This window comes from Dermacentor andersoni, chromosome 9 (assembly GCF_023375885.2).
Source record: "Dermacentor andersoni chromosome 9, qqDerAnde1_hic_scaffold, whole genome shotgun sequence".
NCBI lineage: Eukaryota > Metazoa > Arthropoda > Arachnida > Ixodida > Ixodidae > Dermacentor > Dermacentor andersoni.
In genome coordinates, this window is record NC_092822.1 from 31,893,647 (window position 1) to 31,913,018 (window position 19,372).

The following is a 19,372-nucleotide window of genomic DNA, read 5'->3' on the forward strand; positions in this document are numbered from 1 at the left end:
TTAATCATGAACCATGATCACGCAGAGCGCGCGCAAAGGAAATGCTTTCTGTATTTTATTTGTATCTACGCTACTCTGAGAGTGCACTAACAAGCAGCGAAAAGCCTCGACTAACGAGACGGGTGCACCAGTGTCGTCATGAGAGCAAGGGTGGAACGTGCGAGGAACCGAATTATACAAAGCGGGGAGACAACTCACCAGAAGCAAATGCTCACGCAGAACTGTTGGGGCGCCCTCGGGGGACTAGCTAACTAGGTCAGGAACTGTCTGCGGTCGTTGTCGTTACCGAAGGCATTAGGCACGTTTAGAGGTCAGGTGCCGACCCGTCGGTATCAGAGCAGCAGAGATGGCAGCATTGGGAGCTGCAAGGGCGAGAACGTAGGGAGCATTAGCGAACGGAGGCGACACCGGTATAAGGAAACGGAAAAGATCCGGGCTTATAGCGAGCGAGCGCTGATAGGAAACGTAACAAAACGTTGCTTGAAGACTGATGCGAGTGGAAAAAGAAAGAAGTTGCATTGAACGCACAATTAAGGACAGGGCCTGTGTGCAATGGAGGAGGACGCAGAGAGAGAACTTGTTTTATGAAAGCCGAGACTGTCGACCTTACTACACATGTAGGAATCACTACTTCATATAAGGTTCTTGAATGGACACTAGGAGAACAATACAAAAAGAAGACAGTAATATTAAAGAAAAGCTAGGGATAGGGAACTAACTCATCAAGCCCCAGCTGAATGACGAAAACGCGCCGTGACCGCTTAGTTGCTGTAACGTTGCACTGCTAAGTTCGAATTCGTCAGTTGCGGCGACCGCATTTGGATGGGTCGAAATTAAAAAAAAAACGCTCGTGTACATACATTCGGGTGCACGTTGAACAAAGCCTGGTGGTCAAACTTAATCAAGGCGTCCCCCGCTCCAGTGGCGTGGTTCATAATAAGATCGTGGTTTGGACACCCGAAAAACCCTGAATTTAATCAAAAACTTATTGAATGTCGAAAGGTCAAATAACTTGTATAACTCCGGACCGGCGTAAGTATAACAGCGGGGCGTTCGTTCCTCTGATTGCGTACCCACTTATCTCCCTGGGGCAGAGGCTTTGCAGGTGTTCTTGAAACGAGGGAGATCAAAACATTTGCGGTGGCTGAAAGTGAGGAGGTGACTGAGCCCCTCCGCACTCTTCATTGCTGAGGACCGCGCTGAGTGCCTGGATGGAGTGTAAAGCGAGGACAGAGCGCTGCACTCTCAACTGAGAGAGCATGAGCAGTCACTTTAAGGAATGCACGTGTGAGCTTCTGCAAGAAATTAGGATTGTGAAAGCGAGGACAAAGCCGAAATACAATTGCTAAAGAATTAGCCGAGATATATTTTTTGACAATATAGGATAAACAATGCGTCGGCTTTCCCCTTTGTAAATTTGTATTAGAATTGACCTGCATTTCCGAGCTCACACGTTTAAACTTGCCGTCTCGATCCAAATCCTGATCCTAATCCAAAGTAGTGTGCCCATGCCCCTACTATAAATTTTCCTTTTTTTTTTTCTTCCGAATATTGGTGCTTCTTGCGTCATGCTTTTTTTTTTTCGAGACGAACTGTAGAGAAAGTAGATTTTAAAAAAGGATTAAGGTTTGCAACGCATGAGGAAGAGTCAGATGAACCAACAAGTCGATCATTTAGTAAAAACCGTGCGAAACCAACATAAAATGAAGCCAGACGAAGCATACGCGAAACAAGCGATTCTTCCAACTTAAATGTGGATAAATAAATAATAATAATGAGCGATAAATAAATTTGCCGCTAGCTTAGTTTTCTTAATAAAAGGACATTTCAAACAATTGTTGAAAAACAGAAACAGAAAAATAGAAAACAGAAAAACAGCTGAACCCACATTTTTCGCATGATGCCTGCGATGTTCTACGAATTGAGTAATTGAATTCAGTATATAAATTGAAATTTAACTCAAACAATGCAGACGCGCATATATATATATATAGCAGTTTAATAAACAACGACCGGAAGGCGCAAACTTCATATGTTTTGGAAGAGATACACATTAGGCTGCCACTATCTGGGCACCCCAACCATAAACCTCTAACATCTTTCGCAGGAGAAGCAAAAAGCCGCTTAACGCTTGTTCGGTTTAACCATGTCGGTGGCCGTACACGTACTAAACGTAGTCCTGGGAGTATGACCCAGTGCTACTGTCAGATGAATACGTCGTATTTTTGTTCCGTGTCACTAACCGTAGCATCGCCGATATTAGCGACAAAGAATGGACTGCCAAGTTTTGCCTATAATAACCATGTTTTTTTTTAATTACACAGATATTTATGTATAAGGTCAGACTTGTCAATTAAAGACCGACAGCTTACTTTCGTCTCAACCGCCCCGACACTTCTTAAAGCCTCACTAACGCAAGTACAGTCAGTAACTTCACCCTTCAAGTATCTTAGCATTGACGTAGCAATAAATACGCAAAAAAAAACCATTTTCATCGCCAGCGAAATTCGCCAGACTTACTTCGCATGCTCCTCGAGTCCACTTCTGCTGCTTCTATTCGCCCGCGAACCCTTCGAAGCTGCTTTTCTCTTCATATTATTCATACTGGGGAGAAGCTGCCTTCACAAAAACTTAGGGCAAACCTTTTTTCATTCACCCTTCCAAGCTGCTTTTACCTTTATAGTACTCATTATGATAAGAAGCTACCTTTACAAAGGCTGAGGGCGCACTTCTCGCGTTATTCTCAACTGTGAATTCTTCGAAGCTGCTTTTAACTCTAAATATGTAAAGGTGAGGAGAAGCCATCTTTACAAAAACTGCGGGTAAACTAGGCCAGGAGAAGCGATTATCAAAGGCCCACTGATTCTGTGTGCTCGATGTTTATTCAACCATTCGGCCATCACCACTTACCATAGCATAGATAAGTCCTGCAAGTAATGACTAGCTTTTTTTGTTTTTTATGTATGCAGATCCAACGCACATTTTGGAATCTGTGTGAATCGAAGCTCTTGTGATGCGTTTAATCAAATGCTATAAAATTCGCCCATTTCATCCCTGCGTCTATTGCGCGAAAGAAAGTGGCATGCGCATATTTTCTCGAGTACCCGTGCTACGCAACGTTAGAAATCTTACACTGGCTTTTATTCCTTCATTTCTTCTTATTTATTTTAGGTGTGCCGGCCGCTTCCTGGCCAGTCCCCCGGTCTGGGTAAGTGTCATGGTGTCGAAATCACAATCATCATAAACACGCGGCTATCGTTCGCGATTGGCCCAGATGATTGGTCTGCTCCCCCCTCTTCCCACACACAAACGCACACTTTGACGATGAAGTCATGAGCTTTCCAATCTTAGCTGAGTTGGGGAAGCAAAGTATACGTGAAAAAAGAGAGAGCAGGTAAAGACGAATTTACAAGGAAGAATTTGCAAGAAACGAATTTACACAACGAATTTACGAGGAAGTCATATATTGCCCCCGCTCACTTCCGATCGTCATACACCAATCTTTGCATGACAAAGACGGGTTTGCATTGGGCAACTGCACAACAAAGTTTAATAAATTCGTTCTGTTTAAAAGAGAATGCCACGTTAGAGTTATAGGAGATTTTAAGATTTGCGGTTATTTGTTTAGCTGTTTCACAAATATCGTGAGCATTCATGAGCGATTCGTCTTTCACGTCGGCACATACAGCATCACCGTCCCTTCTCCTCGGCTTCTCCGTTAGACTCCGCTCGTGCTTGGAGGATGAGGAGCGTCGGTTCGACAACAGCGTCACAAGTGAACGCTACGTCATAACTACAACATATTCGCCCGAGCCCCCTATCGAACAAAAAAAATTGAGTGGAGATTTCGCGGAAAATGTGACAGAAATGCGTTATCATTTCCGACCTCGTTGAGGTCCCGCATGATGTAAGCCGCCTTCACTGCAGTGCAGTGCAGAGTGTTGTCCAGGAGCTCACTCGACACACGTCCAGCCTTTTCGGGGAAAAAAAGACCACCGTGAACTGCAGTATATGTATGTATATATATATATATATATATATATATATATATATATATATATACCCTGACCGGCTTCCCAAAACTTCACACCATCCTTCCTCCGTGCTTCACACACATGCACTTTGACGCAACGTCATACTTAGGCGTACAGCAGACAAAAATACTGCGAATGGTCAGTAATTTGACATCGATTCGTAATTCTCTTTCATCTTCATTTCATTTCTGTTTTCCTTATTCTTTCTGAGTTTAAATAAGATAAAGAAGTTAATTTTCTCAACAACTTACTTGGATTCCTTGGCTGTGTGTGTGTGTGTGTGTGTGTGTGTGTGTGTGTGTGTGTGTGTGTGTGTGTGTGTGTGTGTGTGTGTGTGTGTGTGTGTGTGTGTGTGTGTGTGTGTGTGTGTGTGTGTGTGTGTGTGTGTGCTGTACTCTAAGGCTGCTCCACTAGCGGAAAACGTTTAGTAAAAAAGTCTTCCAAAAAGTTCGTCGTCTTTTTCCTGCTTAAGTTACGTCGCGTCCTGCGTTCTGAACTTTGAAGAAACCCCCCATATATATACAGTGCAACTGGCGGTGCGACCACCGTCGATTGCAATATTTATACCTCCCAAGGCTCGAGAATTTCTCGTAAGCTTTCAAGAATTTGGGCTCGTTCTACGATTTTATTAATATTGCATGATAATTTGCAAAATTGTTTCTTTTTTTCTGTTCGCGAAAATGTTTTACAAGTGTTGAAAGATGGCGGCTGCGCAAGACTGCGAAATACTGGGGCCTGCAAAAGGAAAACTGATGGCACTTGTTTCACGTTCCTGTCGCAACGCAAGATGCAATTTGTCAGAGGGATACTAGCTTCGCGCAGCTTTGCTCGATACTACCTAACGCAGACGAAATCGGCGACAGCAAAATCGCTAAAAAGAAGGTAACTGATCTACACACAATATATTGTTCACCAGTGTCTGCTGAATCAAGGTTCCTGCTGCTTGCGTGCCACGTCTAAGGTATATCATCGTTAATCAAGTCCGTGTGTGTGCCGTAAAAGCTGTGTGTGTGCTCCGTGCAATCTCTTTTTTTTTCTTTTTCATGCAATACTGCACAGGTTACACAGTGTGAATATCCGCCACATTTAAGAAGAAAGCATCTATTCCACACTATTATCCATCCCGCAAAGAAAGGAGTCTGAAGCGCATCGTTGCGCATCTGCAGGTACGTAAGCGAGGGCGACCTTTCGCCTTTCTCCCGTTTTATTTTTCTTTTTCTTTACTTTCTTTTTTTTTCTTTTCATAACACGAGGCCGGTGCTTCGGATAAGATGGCCAGATGGAATGGGAACAAATTGGCGTTCGCCGCCACATAGGTACGACGAGCTCAGAGTAAAAAAAAAAACAATAAAACAACAACAACAATAACAAAAGCCGAGAACAGAAGGAGCAATTCCGTCAGCCTCCTCCACTTGCTCAAAACGTCCGCTTTCTCGTTATCCGAGAGCCACTCGAGGCAAAGAAAAGAAAAGCATCCCATTGGCAATTCTGCGGCCCACAAAAGACGACCTGCCTCCACCTACTCATTTTCTTTTGGCACTTTTTTGTTACTCTTTTATAAAAAGCACCTGCCTGCAACCGGTCAGATGAGAAAATGTTGGAGCCACGCTCAATAACGCAGGGTGCGCGAAGGTATTCGAAAGAGCTCGCCTAATATACGGTGGCGAGCAAGGCACTAAGGTGTGAGAGATTGGTATTTATGCGAAGGAATGCCTCGGACGAGACTCAACTTTGAGAAAATTGTGTATGGGCATTCTACTTCTTCCTTTCTTTTGTTATTTTTCTATTTTTGTTTCCTCGGGTGCGTCAAGATTATTTATTTATTTATTTATTTATTTATTTATTTATTTATTTATTTATTTATTTATTTATTTATTTATTTATTTCCAAATTTTCAAGGCCAATATGACGTTACGGAAGGGAGCAGGTGTAACTTGTACAGACATGCTAAAACGTACGGCCGACAGACGCTGGAGCAGTAAACTAATAACAATTAAAATTTCAAAAATAAACAAGGACCAGCAAAGTAAGACAACTTGTAAGCAGCAAAAGGCAATATAACTACTAGTGCAGGAAACAAAAATGATTGTGTATAATTGCACTTTTGCACTTTTAAATAAGGAAGGATCGGAAATACTCACAACGAAAGTGGGTAAGGTGTTCCATTCCTTGCTGGTCAATGAAAAGAATGAAAGAAAGAACTGATTTGGTCTGGAAAAAGGAACGAGAACTTTATGGCGATGATCTGTAGCGATGATCGGTAAGATGTTTCGGAGAAAAGGTTGTCTTAGATGTTCATTACGATGGTAAATTTAATAGAAAAGACACCAACGCGCTATCTTTCGCCTAATTGATAGCAATGGGAGACCAGGGATTATCTTCATGGACGGCACATTGGATGTACGATGATAATTACTTACAATGAAACGTCCGCCACGATTTTGAACTGATTCTAACATCTTAATAGGATGTTCATAGTTTGGAGCCCATACACGGGACGCATATTCAACTTTAGACCGGATTAGTGGTTTATACCGCAACAGTTTTAGTGGCCATGGTGCCCTAGAAAAATTCCGTTTTGTGTAAGCTAGAGTTTTCTTAGTATTGTGTATAAAATCAATATGGGTATCCCAAGGCAAATCCGTAGATACGTGGATGCCTAAGAAATTGTGTCATGTTACCTGTTGTAATGTTTGTCCACCAATCGTATAAGACACGCTGTTACGAGAAACCTTGTTACGGGACACGCTTAGAAGTTTACATTTGTGTATATTTAACTGTATTTGCCATTACTGACACCATTCGGGTACCTTATCAAGATCAGATTGCAAGAGTGTGAGATCGGAAGTGGTCGAAATCACCCCGTAGATCACACAGTCGCCGGCAAACAACCTGACGGATGAATAAATGGAATTTGGCAAATCATTGACGTAAATGGGGGAACAACAAAACACCGAAAGAAGAACCGTCGCGGAACGCCGGAAATAACGGGACTTAGTGATCAATTGGAACCCTTTACGTTGACAAATCGCAATCGTTTGGTAAGAAAACTTTAGATCCAATCAAGAATGCGTGAATACAGATAAAGTCTGCGAAGCTTGAAACAGAGGAGCGTATAGGTGGCCCTATCAAACGCTTTTCAGAAATGCGTAAAGATGCAGTCACTGTCGAGTTCTCTATTTAATGCAGCAAAAGGATCATTTGTAAGTGCTATAAGCTGCGTCTCACATAAGAATTTTTTTTTCATAATCCGTACTGAAAAGGGTAAAGAATGAATTCTTTTCCAAACAAAAATTTCGTGACATAAGAAGCAGTAATATGCTCAAACATTTTTCATAGTACGCTAGTGCAGGATATCGACCTATAATTACGTGGGGAACTGGCATCACCGGATTCAAATACTGGCGCAACTTTACTCACCTTCCAGTCATTAGACAACAGATGCGATAACAAAGACTGAAAAATATATTAGTCGAAATTATAGATGAATACACGTCCGTGTTTCTTTTTTCTTTTTTTTTAATTTACGATACAATCAGCGCCGGATCATGACGAAACCTTGAATCTTCGAATTAACCTAAACAAACCAACAGAATCAATCACAACAGGGTCCATACAAGCGTACTTTGGGCCAATAATCTGGGGACGAGCACGTGAATCGGGCTGCGCAAACGACCCTGTAAATACTTAGCTCAAGACATTGCAAGATTCAGCACCAAGAATTGCGCACCAATTGGCGTCGACAAGTGATAGTTCTTCCTTTTTAGTGATGACAAATAAGCAAAGCAGTTTTAGGAAACCGCATCGCTGCCGCTCTAACATACACACTGACACTGATACTGACACTGATGCACACTGACATACATCCCATTTATTCTTAGCGGACGCCGGTAAAGATAAGATTAGATCATTTGTTTCTCCGCTCTCTCTCTCTCCTGACACTTCGCTGAACACTTTCATTTCGTGTTGTGTTCAGCGCAAAGCTCAAGTGGCATAATTCAGCGCTACGAAGAAAACAGCTAATTAGGAAGCAAGCTGAAAAACGCAATACAATGTTATAAGACGAGGGCGAAAAGCCTCCAGGCGTATTTACTCGTTCTAAAGAAAATTCTAGATAAGCGCTGCTGAAAACAATCACGCATTCGTCTCTCAATGCACATTGTTTAGAGAAGCTAAACAAAGACTACAAGTAACGTCACAGCTGGGAGCGCTGCATAGCTTCCCTGTATACGACGACCAGGCACCCTAGCTCCTATCCTATCAAAGTTGCAGAATGTTTACGTCTAAGCGAAGCTTAATGAGATTTTGGTAGTGACTGTTCTTGCTCTTCTGGTTGCTTCGGGTGCAGTTTCAGCTGCCTGAAGTCGTTTCTTTCTTTTTTTTTTTCATTTCTGTTGTCACTACAATTTCTCGTAACTCGCTGGCTTTTCGTAGTATAGCTGCAGTTTCATTTACCTCTGATTCTTTTAACTCTTGTTGTTTATTTGACAGTTCCTGACAAACAGGAAGAAAGGCTACCTTAGAGCAGGCTACCCCCCGAGATACGGTTAAAAAAGAAACGCTAACCTTTCTGCCGTATAGCGCATACCCGTGCCCAGTGATACCCTAATGTACCAAACGTGTAAAGAAACAAGGGGGGGAGGGAATTCAGAACAAATAAACAACCTTTACCACGCAGAGAGGCATCGCACATGCACAAGCAACGCAACGTTACGAAAGTTTTTACCCGCCGCGGTTGCTTAGTGGCTATGTTGTTGGGCTGCTAAGCACGAGGTAGCGGGATCGAATCCCAGCCACGGCGGTCGCATTTCGATGGGGGCGAAATGCGGAAACACGCACCCGTGTACTTAAATTTAGGCGCACATTAAAGAATCCCAGGTGGTCCAAATTTCCGGAGTCCCCACTACGGCGTGCCTCGTAATCAGAAAGTGGTTTTGGCTCGTAAAACCCCATAATTTAATTTCTTTTACGAAAGTTCCTAACTATGGGCGGTTAAAACCCAAGTATACGCATGCGCACGCTGGAAGGTGGCTTTCTTCGAGTTAAGCCAAGAAAGATAGAGGAGGCTTTAACGGAAGTTGCGCTCGCGCCGTGTTAAACAGAGTGGTCACACAAATGTACTGTACACTTTCAAGACAGCTAAGGAGCATATCAAGGCAACCACATCGAATCCGACTTCTTTCAGCAAATAAAGTTGAATGAATGAATGAATGAATGTAACGTAAATATTGCGTTTTTTTTTTCTTTTTCGCTTGTTGCTGTCGCTTGTTGCTGTTGGCTGTTGCCCTTGATTTTTTTGTGGATGTTGGAGGCTCGTCTGTCTCGTCATCGTCTTTTTTTTTCATTGCTACTGAAAATTATTTTTGATGGAATATTACTTGACTCTTCATTCACTAGGATGTGTCTTCCTGTGATTTTACTTCCCGTTATTCGTTGTATCGGCTCGCTGTTGGATTCACTCTGTTTATTTCTTTAAATTAAGAAAGAAAAAGGAGCAGGTTGACCATCCTAGAGCCGGATCTCCCCAAAATTGCAAATTTACTACTGGGGGGAAGAATTAGAAAGAAAGAAAAAAGCATGGCCGCCACATTTTCATGGGAGCGGAATGTAAAAAAAAATTTATCCTGTACCCAGGAGCCGCCACCTTAGGCCACCACAACGAAAACTGCCGGACCATTCTTTTTAATGAAGTTTATTTTCTTCTTCTTCTGTACCGCGCATCGGGCGCACATTAATAGAACCCCATATGGTCAAAATTAATCCAGAGTCCCCCACTACGGCGTGCCTGGTAATTAGATCATAGTTTTACGAAACGAGCGTAAAGGCCCATATTATTACTTAGTTGTTTCTTTTTTATGTTTGCCGCAGATTGAAAAGAATACTATTTGCTTCTCAAAAGATAAATATAATGAAGGTCAGGGTACTTATATTGCATGCGTTACTATAAGCGCTGGCTGTGACACCCAGTTGCGTTATACGCAGCGTTGAGGTGTTCGTTGCCTGCGTTCGTCATCCCCCTCGCCTTTCTTTACCTTGCACGGGGGAGAGGTGATGAGGGATTAAGAAAGAAAGAAGGCAAAGGCAAAATGATAAACGGTTCACGCACCTTGTTTTTCTTAGAAACAGAGCAACGCCCTCAAGATCCGGTGACGCCTGTCGTGTAGAACTAATTGCTCAAAAAAAAAAAAGTCAAGTCGAGCACACGAACACAATAAAACGACACTTCCACAGCTCCTTTTGTCGAACGCCCCTTTATAACTCGCACAACAAGCAGCTAAGGGCACGGACACCAGAGACTACGTGTTTACGCGTCAGGTTGTCAGGCACAGCGAATGTGCCGCAATAAAGCTGCGTAGTTTCGACCTGTATACGCCTTAACGAGAAGGCCGTATAAAAGAAAAGATGACGGGAAGGCTAGAACCACCGATATAACGGACGCTCACCGGCACCCAACCTGATTGCACCTTTCCCGTGCATTGTATCATTTTTTTTTTTTTTTCGCGTCGCTCCTTCACTCAAGCTGTCGCGAAACTGTCTGGACAGGTAACTGCTCTTTATTTCATGTGCGCTTTTGCAAGCATTGCTCTCACTCTTACCGGTTCCTTTCTATTTTTTCTCTGAAAGAAAGTAATTACTTGGTCTCGTAGCCTCGTTCTGAAAGCGAATATCTTTCTCCTTCTTCAACGTCCGTTTTCGGGGTTGGCAATGGTCCGTGAACGGTGGTCTGTTTTCGGTGGTCGATGGTCGGTAGTCGGGTCGGTAGTCGGACTTTCGATACAAAAGCGCCGAGAGAAAAGGCGGGTTCTCTCACGCAACCGAGTTGTGGGGACGGGCGGGAGGGAGAGGCGCGAGAGTATGACGCGTGAGCTTTGTGGCGACTGAAGGTATTGCACTTGACAAGGACAGCCCTCCTCTTTTCGTCTCCTACGGCCACCCTCCCCCTATGGGAGAGATGCGGTAGAGAAGCGTTCGTCAGTAGAAACAACCAAGAGACGTTTAAGATATAGGGGGGGGGGGGGGGAAGCAGTGAAGAGATTGATAGCATTGAATTCATTACAGGCGTAGCTAACTGTACAAAGTAGATATAGAAGTTTCAATAAATACTTGAGGCGAAATACGCAAGACTGATAATAGATAACTTGGTTAGTTCAAATAGACTAGGTGACTACTTGTCGCGATTTTGTTTCGAGGAGGACACCAATATACATCATCATCGTCATCATCGGGCGTGCTGTTCTGGAAATCGCCCAATTCCGCCACATTGTCAACTTACGTAATGGTGGCATATCGAGCCAATCGGAGAATTCGTAGCAGACCTCTAGGTCAATCAGAGCTGGAAAGACGGCGAATCTTGTCGATATGGCGGACTTGTACGATGTCCGCGATAGCAGCCGTGGTAAGGTGCCTCGATTGGCGTACATGGCCCTGGAGAGCAAGCTAGCGGGTGGCAAACAGACAGACAGAGTGGATGACAGACAAACCGGGCGAGCGAGGGAATGAATGAACGAGTGAGCGAGTGAGCGAGCTAGCTATCGGGGGCTATGGCGGAGGGCTCCGCAGTAATTTTGGCTACTTTGAATTTATTAAGCAGTATTCGATGAGATTCAAAGTTCAGTATAGGGGCGCGTCTTTTTTTTTATATTTTTGCATTCTGCAACGATCGGAATCGAAGCAATGACCTCGTACACTCAGCAGCAGAATGCCGTAGCCACAGATCAACGGTGACGAGTGCTGCAATGTCCTGGGGAATAAAACGAATATGGGGCAATGGCGGTCGGGGTCGCAGTCTACGGTATAAATTCGAGGATCCAGCTGGTGGTGCACACAGCATATCAGTCAGCAGCGGTGGTTCTCCACCAGCCGGGCGATCGCTGGCCCTTAGATCCTAGCAATCCTGCCGAGGAGCGTCCATAATAGCGGAAACAGTGCCGAGCTCTTTATCTTGGACTTTCGGACTCCGAGCGCGAGAAGGCACGATGGATGTCGTTCGTTTCTTGAACACTTATCGCCATGGTTGGCGCTGCAAAACGTCGAAAACTAAACGTTTGGTTTTCTGTGTGCGATGCAACTTTCTCAAGCAAAACTGTTGATTGATGCCCCACTTCGAGGATCCTTTTTGCAGTCTTTTTTTTTTCATAGTATGGGGGGGACTTGAGCCGTTCTGAATCATGGCTGGTGATATATAAGGAAAAAAATACGAGCGATAAAGGGCAGCGTATCGGCCGGATGTTTCAACAGCCATCTGCACTGGTGGAACCTCCCTATGTGTATGATGTCTTATTTATTTACTTTTTAATTCGTTTTCTTTTTTCTGTCTAATTCGCAATGGTTTCGCGTCGGTCCGTCGGTTGGTTGGTTTCTTTATTATCTTTTTTATTGGCATTCATACCGCACAGAAAAAGATAAAGTCATTCGTTTATTCGTTTAGTCGACGTCCAAACACTTACCTGCCTTACCTGTCCGCAGCGTAGCATTTTGTGCAGATCCAACGCACATGTTGGAATCTACGTGGCGCGAAGCTTTCGTGAAGCGGCTGATGACATGTCATGATTTATTTCATTTCGTTCCCGAGTCCTCGCGTAAAAAAAAAAATATATAATAAACCGGCGCGCACGTGTGCTCTCGTGCGGTAATCATACTCAATGCGGGAAATCTTATGTTGGCTTGCGTTTCTTTGTTCTTATTTATTTTAGATGTACCGGCCACTTCTTGGCCGGTCGCCCGTTGTGGTTGCGTGTATGAAAATTATAATCCTTATCAACATGTGGCGATCATCTCAACGAGCTGGTTGGCGGTGAATGATCGCCGTTGTGACATGTGCCATTGTATGGCAATCATCATCACAGATTATCAACCCGAGGGCGCGCTTCGGGGTCGATGCCGCGAGAGAAAACCGCCTCAGGCAGTGCGTCATTTCAAAGAATTGCATGAAGGCACACTATACACTTTCTCAAGAGGGTCGCATACAGTCTCCGTTTGTCTGGGGTCGGCAGGAGTTGAGGCGTTGTTTCCACAAAATGCGGGAAAGCTTTAGATAATCAGGCCGCACGGCTACGTAGAGTCGGGTATCCTTGCTCTGTCGTGGTTGCAATAGCATTCTTCTTCAAATATTCAAGGGCGAGCCGAAATCCAAGCTGCCCGTAGAAAAAAAAAAAAAAGGAGGCTACAGGTTGTCCCTTAGGTGCACAAGGTAGCGCGCTACCTGAAGAAAGTGGCTAACAGGAACAAGGTACACATTGTTTTTGTTTTTTTCGCCTGCACGGAAGCTGGCAGGCTTCTGTTCACGTACTGCATTACCGCAGTCAATGTCCCTGTTGGAAAACCAAGAAAACTTACTATGCCCCTCGTTGCACGCGCAGTCGGCGTGGTGCAGAAAATCCCGCTTACTTTGTTGCGGTAGGATACGTATCGGCCGTGAAGTTTTTTTTTTTTTCATAAGCCTTTAAGCGTTATCGGCCATAGTTGTCATTAAGTGAAAAAAAAAGGGAGCTGGGCAGGCCATGTAATGCGTAGGGCAGATAATCGATGGACCATCAGAGTTATAGAATGTGCCCCAAGGGAAGGGAAGCGCAGTCGAAGACTGCTAAAATTACGTGGGAGAATTAGGCGGGGTGATCAAATTAGGAAATTTGCAGGCGCGAGTTGGAATCAGCTAGCGCAAGACAGGGATAATGGGTGATCGCTGTGAGAGGCCTCCGTAATGTAGTAAACATAAAAATAGGATAATATGATGATGATGATGATGATGATGATGATGATGATGGGGATGGCGATAATGACGACGACGACGACGACGACGACGACGATGATGATGATGATGATGATGATGATGATGATGTACTGGTTCAAGCAGGCCGGTGCGTGAATTACAAGACAAGGCCACGCGAACTTTCTGTCAACAATAAGAATGCTGCACGTTTGCCTATGCATTGTGGTCCCTGCATGCGTGAGTCAGGTCTTTTTAAGATCAGCACACTGGGCAGAAGCAACGGTGCCGTGGCACTTGAGGTAATGAGGGCATATTACATTAAATATAAACACTATGGTTGGTAGCAGTGATACGTATGTGACTCTGCGATGCGCTGAATGTCAAATCTTTTATTAAAATATGTTTTAATAAGCCCGCATTCTCACAGTTTCCCGGCCCGCAGCTCTGCCCCAGGGCAAAGCTGCTCAAGACCTTGTAAATAAAGTTCTTTGTCTGTCTGTCTGTTTTCTGTGATCTGATTGCAAGGTGAAAATGTATTTGCTCACAATGATTGCTGCTACATGGTCTAAACATAACGCGATACGGACCAAGATTTGGGGAAGTCAAGCGCACCAGTCGTCGTTAGTGGGTCCAAGAGACTTCAAGTTTGTCTAACAAGCTGTAAAAATTTGTAACATAAAACTACCTTTTTTAAAGAAAATAATATTTCGTTTTTCGTTGAGGGTAAGGCTTTTATCGTCTGCTGATCGTCAACAACTCTCGAACTACATGGTCGTGAGCCTACGATCGTGATTAAGAGGTTCGATCGCGATGAACGGACCGCAGTTGTCTGGATACGGATCAAGCAAGATAGCAATCGAAAGTGACCGCGTAGCGGCACTCGATCCGGATCGAGCTCAATCCGGATCGAGTTCAATCCTGATCGCGCCCTATCACGATCGAAAGTGACCATGTTACACCAGTACTAGCAGTCATGTTCATATTTCAACTCGTTTCGCGTCCTACCGCATCGTAATAAACACAAATCAACTTTGTCCAGCAACAAGTAGTAGTAATGAAACTCGTCGTGAAATCCAGCCCAACACTTGGGCAAGCTAGCGCACTCTTTGACATTGGAGAAGTGGCACACACCTGAATTCACTCAACATCGCTTGCATTCCCTCGATCCCTCTATGCAACTGCAGCTGTTACCATGTCTTCCGCGAAATGAAGAAACAGTGCTGTGCCGCTTACGTTTGGGCGTCGCATTCACCAATGCTTATGCATTTCTGATTGGAATGGCTGATAGCGCCGAGTGCAATGCCTGCGGTGTCGAGGAAACCATAGAACACATACTGTGCTACTGCCCATCTTTTGAAGATGAAAGGCAAGACCTCTGCACAGCTCTCAATCAGCTAGATGGAAAGCCGTTCACCTTGAACAAGACCTTGGGACCATGGCCTCGCATATCGCAGCTACAAAAGGCCACAAAAGCGCTGCTGCGATATTTGAAAGCGACCGGATTGAGTCAGCGTCTGTGATCCGGACTGAGTTACCGACTGATATCTCCAGTGAACCTTCTCTTCTTTTAATCTTTCCGTCCCCCTTTCCCTTTCCCCAGTGTAGGGTAGCCAACCGGGCTCAGTCCTGGTTAACCTCCCTACCTTTCATTTATCATTTTCTCTTTCTCTCTCTCTCTCTCTCGTCGTGAAATCGATCTATTGCCGGCACTGACTGCCAGGCCAACATGCCCTGTAGCAACAGCACTACTGCCACCACCATGTCCTCTATAAACGGCATTGAAGTTTCGCGAATGCTTTAGTCCACGACCAAGAATTAAAGGTCAATCTTGTCATACATAAACGCTGCGCAGTACAGCAAATTACAGAAATATCCTTTTTCATCGAAAATCTGGTGCAAGGTCATTTTGTCGGCAACGAAATTCCGCCCACCACACCCGCTTTCATTATCGCACGTAGAGCACAGATTTGGAATCCTAATGGACGCGGGCGAGCCCGAGACAAGAAAAAAGTACGGCATATCAACTCAGAAGTGAATAAAACTACACGAGATAAATTGGAAGTGTTTCCACCATTACGAGGTGATTCTCCTATAACGGTTAATGGGCGGGCGAAGTGTTCCGAATCGTATTTGCACATAAAATGCTCATTATCTTGTCGCTGTACCACATCGGCAATATCACGTCGGTGGCTCATAAAGGGACCGTCAGAAAGCACCGTGCCGCCAATAACATTCCCACCGGCTCTTTTTTTTTATGCTTGTGCCAGGGAGTCGGGAAGAACAATAACCTGTTCTTCGTCCCCATTCAATTGTTCTCGATTCTCCTTTCTTTTTTTTTTTACTTCTCACAAGACGAAATCTGTAGCTTCGCTTTAAAAAAAATGATGCAGAAAACGAAAAAGTGGGCTTCATTAGAGCTGGCCATGTCAAAATATCGAATACGTTACTCAAGCAAGAATAAAGAGAAAAGTAAAAGAACATATCAACAATCACTTTACTTATTTTGAGGGAGCAATAACAATACACACTAACACGTCACAAGCCCTCACACAGTGTCTCTACACGGGTACCAGCACCGAAAGCACAGTCCCAATACCCACGACACATCACACAGGGGCGAGGCAGTCCACACAAGTCCGTTTCGTGTATGTATATGTACAGCATCCGTATTTGTGCGCCAGCCCGATCGCGTGAAATTCTAAACGCTCTCATCACATTCTTGCGCGAGAGGGTTCCAGATTCGACACTTTGAAGAGTATTTGCTGTTTAAGTTCGCTCACCACCATCTTAAAACTCATCATCAGCGCCTCCCTCTTTTTCTTGCTCCCCTTCCCCTTTTCCGATGCTGAGTATCTGGTCAGAACTTTGATTCTGGCCGACCTTTCGGTTTTTCTATCGTAATAATTGTATCTCTGTGTGATCGCGGAAAGGGCAGCCCGGCTGCGACATCGAGGAAGTCCAGTGAAGAGCAAACAAGACACGTAATGTCACTTTCGGCAGACTGCGAGATCAGTGTCCACTAAAGAACCGCAAATGGCGCGCTCACGACACGTTTCTGCTTATTATAAACATGAGCATGTTCCAAACACTTAGCACACTCTGAGCGACCTTGTGCCAAGGAATTTCAAACATTTACGCAAGCGAACCTTCTGCTGATCATACTGAAGACATTCTGTGATAATATGCTCCACTGCAGCGTCGGTTTTGTGACACGTTGTCTGGCTCATTGACGGCTAAGATCAAGGCGATTACTGTAGTGATAGCCTCAGGAACCCTCAGTCAGTGTGTGCCTGAAGTCTTCATGACAACCCATGTTAAACACCGGAGGCGACTATTCAACATGTTTATAATGGGGTTTATTAATTATAATGCGCAACGCATTAAAAGAAATATTTAAAAAAGCAAGAAAGATCATATTCTAAGCAACAGCCTCTTCAAAAGCTACCAGCAAAACACGAATATTCGTGCATGCATTCATTTCAACTAACAGCGTGGTTGAGTTGAACTTTATGGTGATATGTATCCTTAATTAAAATAGGCAGTGACATCACTTACCCATAATTACTAGTACTAATCTCGAAAACTGAGTTTGTGCAACACGAATAGTCGGGGCACGAAGGAACACTAACGACGTAGACGGGCACTAACATACAGCTTTTCTCTTTTTACAGCGAAGCTGTACTTCTCTAGCCGATTCGTATGTCCATGTGTCTGTCGCCTGTACGCCGAAAACTGCTCCGGCGCAACTCCAAGCACATGCGAAAAAAAAGAAGAGAAAGATAGGCGCAAGATTTCCTGCGCCAGTAGTGACGTTGTTGCTCTCCTTCGCAGCCGAGCGCGCACGCAGCAGTTTTTCTCCGGCTCCGAAATGGGTAGGACACGTGTCATACGTACTCCTGAAGAGCAGGCAGCTTTCGATCAGCAACGCCGTGAGCAGAACCGGAAACGAGCTCGTCTACGCCGTGCCGGTGCTGCAGCCCGGGCACAAGAACAGGCTCGTGCAGCCGAGCGCAAGCAGCAACTGCGTACCGAGGAACCGGCAGCCTAGCAAGCCGTCGTTTGAAGAACCGTCGGGATTAACCCAGTGATAAACACCGGGGCCGCAGGCTTCAGCTTCGCTGGTTAACCATCTGTATGGAGTGCTTGGGAGGTGATATTTTTTTAATCACCCAACCAAAATTTACACGTGCAGCCAGGTTATCGAACAACAAAAGACCAGAAAAAAAAGGCACCTCAGAGCTGACCATAAAGAAACATAATTTCTTTATCGCTAATATTTACGCTAGGGGCACTGATTCTGTGATCACCAGCTTTCCTAACGTGGGGTGCTTCAGCTACATATCTTTGTTTTTGGTTTTGCATGTCCTAGGTAGTCAGATATCTAAGTGCGGTGCAACCGCATCGGTTGCAAGGATACCGCCGGATGTGTCTCAGATTTGGTCTTCGCTTTAAGGTCGCGTTCTCGCGCTTTCCCATTGAAGCAGCGCCCCATCTGGCCAAGCTGCGTGAAGCCCCAGTTTCGCGCAGTTAATCTTATACACCAAGTGTGTAATCAGTGTAGCGAAACGCACGGGCATTTTTTATTTTCTTTTGTCCTGTCTATTTGCGCTGCACCGAACTCAGCTTTCACGAACTATATGTACCACCTAGCCGATGAACAAATTTGTTTGAGACTATATAGTGTGAAGGCTGCTGTATTTTTTTTAATCTTCATTCCGTCAAGACGGTGTTCACTGTCTTGACGGAAGACATGTCGTATCAGTGTTCACTGATACGACATGCTTAAACAATGGACCAATGTCTATAAGCAGCGAACGTGAATTATAAGCTCCCCAACTTTGGCTCTAGACTAATCTTTTATTACGCGGTATTACCGTGTCTACACATCTTTCATTAGTGAACAATCGACAAAGCTGCTTAGTTATGTAAGACGCGCATGCATAATGAGCTGGGATGCATTAAAGGATTACTCGATCGTCACCGCCGACCTGTAGTCGCTTCGTTTATCGCGCGGTCCTTTTAACTCTGTCTCCCGTGACATCATACTGTTCCATTCGTGTATTTCTGCAGCTTTTAAAAGCATATCGGCTTCCAGGGCAAAGAAGAAATGCATTTGTGGAGTACTGTGCTCACCAAACCAACTGTCTGACGCAATACAGTTGGCATTTGCGGGGTATTATGTTGCACGCACTTACGGCATTTCCTAATGCGTGGATAGAACCTTGCAAAGTGTTGCAAAATGTTCTACGAAAAGCCGAAGAAGTAAGAGGAAAATGTCTGCGTGTGTGGCTGAACGTCTGTTTAATGAGACCTCGAAAAAGGTCAGCCTTCAGCCGTACGTCTGACTTCGCGGTGGCCAGATGAATTCGGGCCCCGAGACAGGAAAGTCTTCCCGAAATCCCTTGAATGATATATGAAGTTCATATAGGGTGTTGTTCTTTAGCGTTAACAAACCCTCTTAGAAAACGCCGGTGTCATGTAGCCCAGTTCTACTACTTCGGCTGGATTATTCTGAGAGGAGAATATATACAACGAAGAATCATCATGCGTATCCACTAATTACCCCATATATCCTTAATAACATTTACACTATTTTGCTCTGTGACACATTTCGCAATTTACGAACTGT

At 44.4% G+C, this 19,372-nt stretch overlaps 1 long non-coding RNA gene across 1 annotated transcript in view; it reads left to right on the forward strand.

The window, feature by feature from the left end:
• Positions 1-3,210, forward strand: part of LOC129383816 (uncharacterized) — a 139,147-nt gene extending 135,937 nt beyond the window's left edge. Inside the window, exon 3 of the long non-coding RNA XR_008611697.2 lies at positions 3,172-3,210. This is a non-coding gene — a long non-coding RNA (uncharacterized lncRNA). The remainder of the gene's footprint in view (positions 1-3,171) is intronic.
• Positions 3,211-19,372: the final 16,162 nt, after the last annotated feature.